Raw genomic sequence first — 4,652 nt, forward strand, 5'->3', positions numbered from 1 at the left:
CACAGGTTGGCAGCCAGACTCTGGTTGGCCTTTATTCTTTCAATTTGTTATAGGCTACCTATTATCAGCTTCAATACCTAGGTTTGCCAGCTGCTCTTGTGTATTCTGGGTAGCCTCATGCAATGCAGCTCTTATGTACAATTACACAACATTCCCAACCACTTAAATCTAACATCACTCAGAACAACAAAGGCAAAAAGGTTCAAACCTATCCCATCCTGAGTGTACTAATGTGTAATATGATTTTTATAAAGGTTTTATGTCAAATGTATTTGATGAATGTGAGAGACATAAACTTCTACCTTTCCTAAAATCAGAATTGTCTGCCTCTCTCTGGCTATGTAAATACAAATATTCTGCTAAAAACTGGGGTAGCTGTTGGTTTCTGCTGCTCTCTGCTACTCATGTTTTCTAGTCCTGGGAACAGATGGTGCACCACCTGACTCAGAAGAGTCTAATGTAAGATTCATTGTGCTTCACAGGAAATCAAAGATCAAGCAACAATACAGAAGGTGACGCAGCACCTCCGCAACCAGTAACACAGTATGATACACTGAAGCGGCAAAGCGAGAGGGGAAAGGAAAAAGAATTAAAAAAAAAAGAAAGAAAGAAAGAAAGAAAAGAAAAGAAAAAGAAAGAGCAAAATAGGTCCACCTGCTTGAAAAACAAAACCTTTAGCCCTTGAAAGCTATTATTTGAAAATACAATCAACCTTCATCCCAAACCTTTGTCTAAGACAGTAATAATTAACTTTCTCTCCAAAGCACTAAAAGACTTTTCTGATGTCCTTCAAGAAAAACTCAAATCACTTGTAATGCACACAAGTGGAGGATGATAGTGATAAGTGTATCAAATTTGTAATTTTAACAAAGCTGTGGAGAAGGGGCCAAGGACAGAAAATCTTAGATTATATGGGGTAAGGTATCTTCACAGCTATCTAAAAAAGAGTAGCAAGTGCAATGCATAAGCATTTCAAACACCCTTCTTCACTTAACCTAGAACAAGAGATGGCAAACTATGGCCTATGGATCAAATGTGGCCAACTCCATGTTTCTATAAATAAAGTTTTATTGGAACACAGTCATGGTCTTGAACTTGTGCATCGTATATGGCTGTTTTTGCACTACATTAGCAGAGATGAGTCGTCACAAGAGATCATATGGTCAACAAAGTCTGAAATATATATCATCTGATCTTGTACAGAGAAAGCTTATGGAACCAGAGCTAGGACATATACCCCTCTAACAATTGACATACGAACTTTCACTCAATATGAGTGAATGAGAACCCCTATAATGACACTACCTCACACATCTGAATTATATTTTTTACCTTTTGGAAAGAAAAGTTTCTAGCTTCCCCACCCAGCATCACCCACCATCACCAAGTTCACCATAGTATTAGCAGAAAATATATTAAAATGGTTTCTTGGGAAAGGAAGGCTGAGGGAAGAGAGGGCACCCCTGGGCATCAGGGTGCATTGTGGGAAGGAAGCGGCAGCATCTCAGGTGGGCGGAAGCGGTGCTGCTAAATCTTCCGCAGCTCACAGCGCTGTGGAGCCACGTCTCCAGCCCGGCATGGGACAGGACGGCCGCACCCCACGTGGCCCTCTAGGCTTTCCGCCCTCCACCCAGCCCCTACTCGGGCCAGCCCTCCCTGACTGCCCTCCTCAGCCCCAAAAGGTGGGCGGACTGCCCTGAGGAGGTGGGAGGGCTGGGCCAGCCAGCGGGCGACTATGCGGAAGTTTTGCGCTGCCCGCAACTGCAAGCGGAAGAGCACGAGGTCCGTCCCGGCCTTCTTCCGGTTCCCGCGGGACCCAGCGATTCCGGAAGTGGGTGGAGAATTGTAGGAGAGCGGACTTAAAAGATGAAACGCCTGATCAGCTAAATAAACATTATCGATTATGTGCCAGACAACATTTTGAGACCTCTGTGGTCTGTAGAACTATGCATTTTGCAGAGCCATCAGAAAATGAATAATGATTGGGTTATTTTATTTCTCAAAATTAATTGAAGCCTATATTTGTGAAGTCATTGGGAGAGGCCATCTAGGAGAGGTTTTTGAGATAATGCAATACCAACAATATTTGATCTTACCAGTCATTTGAACAAGCCACATAGTAGACACAGAAAATGAATAAAAGAACTGAGTGAAGACGAAATCAGGACATTGAAACAGGAAAAAAAAGTGATGGAACTTCTGAACAGGAACAAAAACATAAACCAACAACAGCAATGCTCAGAACCCTAGTGAAGAAGAGGGTGAAGGGCAAGTTGAGGACATTTTACCTCTAACCCTTGAAGAGAAGAAAAACAAAGAACACCTAAAATCTCTATTTGAAATCTTGATTCTTACGGGAAGCAAAACATATCTCTGGATGGACATGAGGCTGATGAAATCCCAGAAGGTCTATTTACTCCAGATAACTTTCAAGCACTGCTGGAGTGCTGGATAAAATCTGGTGAAGAGGTCCTGAGAAAGGCTCTGAAACAATAGCAGCTAACACGTTGTTTTGTTCAAAAACGCAGCAGAGGCAGATGCTAAAGATCTATGAGTGCTGTATTTGAGAAGAAACTCAGGGAAGTGAGAGACCCTTCTTTTCCATGTCACAGTCGATGCAGTGGACATAGCAGTGGAAGAGCACTTACCGTTGTTGAGGTTTGTTGATGAATCCCGAAACCTAAGAGAGGAATTTGTGGGCTTCCTGCCTTGTGAAGCTGATGCGGAAAGTTTGGCTTTGAAATTTCACACTATGGTAACAGAGAAGTGGGGATTAAATATGGAGTATCGTCGTGGCCAGGCTTACATTGTGTCTAGAGGATTTTCTTCCAAAATGAAAGTTGTTGCTTCTAGACTTTTAGAGAAACACGCCCGAGCTATCTGCACACGATGCTCTTCCTGTGCCTTAAGTATGTGGTTGGCAAAATTAGTACCTGTTATGGGAGAATCTGTTGCATTAGGAACAACTGAGGAAGTTTGTTCTTTTTTCCGTCGATCACCACAACTGCTTTTAGAACTTGACAATGTAATTTCTGTTCTTTTTCAGAACAGTAAAGAAATGGATGAAGAACTGAAGGAAATCTCCCATTCTCAGTGGACAAGCAGGCATGATGCTTTTGAAATTTTAGTAGAACTCCTGCAAGCATTGGTTTTATGTTTAGATGGTATAAATAGTGACACATATATTAGATGGAATAACTGTACAGCTGGCCGAGCATTTGTACTCTGCAGTGGGGTAACAGGTTTTGATTTCATTGTTACTGTTGTTGTTCTTAAAAATGTCTTATCTTTTACAAGAGCCTTTGGAGAAAATGTCCAAGGGCAAACCTCTCATGTCTTCTTTGCAGCCGGTAGCTTGACAGCAGTACTGCATTCACTTAACGAAGTGATGGAAAATACCGAAGTTTATCAGAATTTTGGTTTGAGGAAGCCACCAATATGCAACCAAACTTGATGTTCAAATGAAACACCCTGGGAAATTCCCCAGAGCTTGCCAGGGTAACTTGGCAGGAATCTCAGCTAACCTCTGAGAGTATAAAGAAACCCTAGGTATACCAACAGTGGAGCACAATATTCAGGAACTTAAAGATACATTCTCAGAACAGCACCTCAGAGCTCTTAAATGCTTATCTCTGGTACCCTCAGTCATGGGACAACTCAAATTCAATATGTCAGGGGAACACCATGCTGAAATGTTCAGAAGTGACTTACCCAATCCTGACACGCTATCAGCTGAACTTCATTGTTGGAGCATCAAATGGAAACACGGGGGAAAGATACAGAGTTTCCAACCACCATCGATGAAGCCCTCCACCTGCCTGACAGCAAGTTTTTTCCTGATGTATACATTGCTAAAGGTCCTGTGTATTCTTCCAATAATGAAGGTTGAGAATGAGCAGTATGAAAATTGACAAAAGCATCTTAAAGTATATTTGAGAAACACTTTGACAGACCAAAGGTTGAGTAACTTGGCTTTGCTTAACATAAATTTTGATATAAAACATGACCTGGATTTAATGGTGGACACATATATTAAACTCTATGCAAGTAAGTCAGACCTTCCCATAGATAATTCAGAAACCATGGAATACAACTAAGAGACTTTTAAAAATAGGTTTTCTTATATTTGATATTGGAAGAAAAGCTGTAAGGTGTATGTAGGCCACTTAATCACTAAATATCTTTGACTACAGGACTGCATTGAATCCATTAGTCAATGATAATCTACCTGTTTAAATGGCCCCTCTTTGAACTCTGCTATTTTGAAGACCTATCTGTTCTTCCGGAAGAGAACATTGAAAGTGCCATGGTTCCTTCTGCGTGATCCCTGCTGTTGGCACTCTGGAATTGCTTTAGTTAAGTCATTTTAGACATAGCATTTATTATTATTATGAATTCTTTGAAGAAATATATTTTGAAGAGGTGTGGGAAGAAGGAATACATTTCATGAAATGTTATAGTGAAGCCCACAATTGGCCTTTGACTAACAGGGGTTTTAGTTATTTTAAAAATCCATACCGGATTGTGATAAGAAATTACCAGAGAAAAGCTTGTGGGCTCGCCAAAGAAGGGTTTCAGTGTAAATTTTGTCGTTCTCAAATGAACTAAAAGGAACAAATGACAGTTCACGTTTGAATGGAGGAGGCTGATGT

The 4,652-nt window shown here is 41.0% G+C and overlaps 1 pseudogene; it reads left to right on the top strand.

Moving 5' to 3' along the window:
* The first annotated feature begins 1,735 nt into the window (after nucleotides 1-1,735).
* On the top strand, nucleotides 1,736-4,097 carry LOC101045204 (52 kDa repressor of the inhibitor of the protein kinase-like; annotated as a pseudogene).
* The last annotated feature ends 555 nt before the right edge of the window (nucleotides 4,098-4,652 follow it).

The sequence above is a fragment of the Saimiri boliviensis genome, chromosome 10 (assembly GCF_048565385.1).
Source record: "Saimiri boliviensis isolate mSaiBol1 chromosome 10, mSaiBol1.pri, whole genome shotgun sequence".
Taxonomy (NCBI): domain Eukaryota; kingdom Metazoa; phylum Chordata; class Mammalia; order Primates; family Cebidae; genus Saimiri; species Saimiri boliviensis.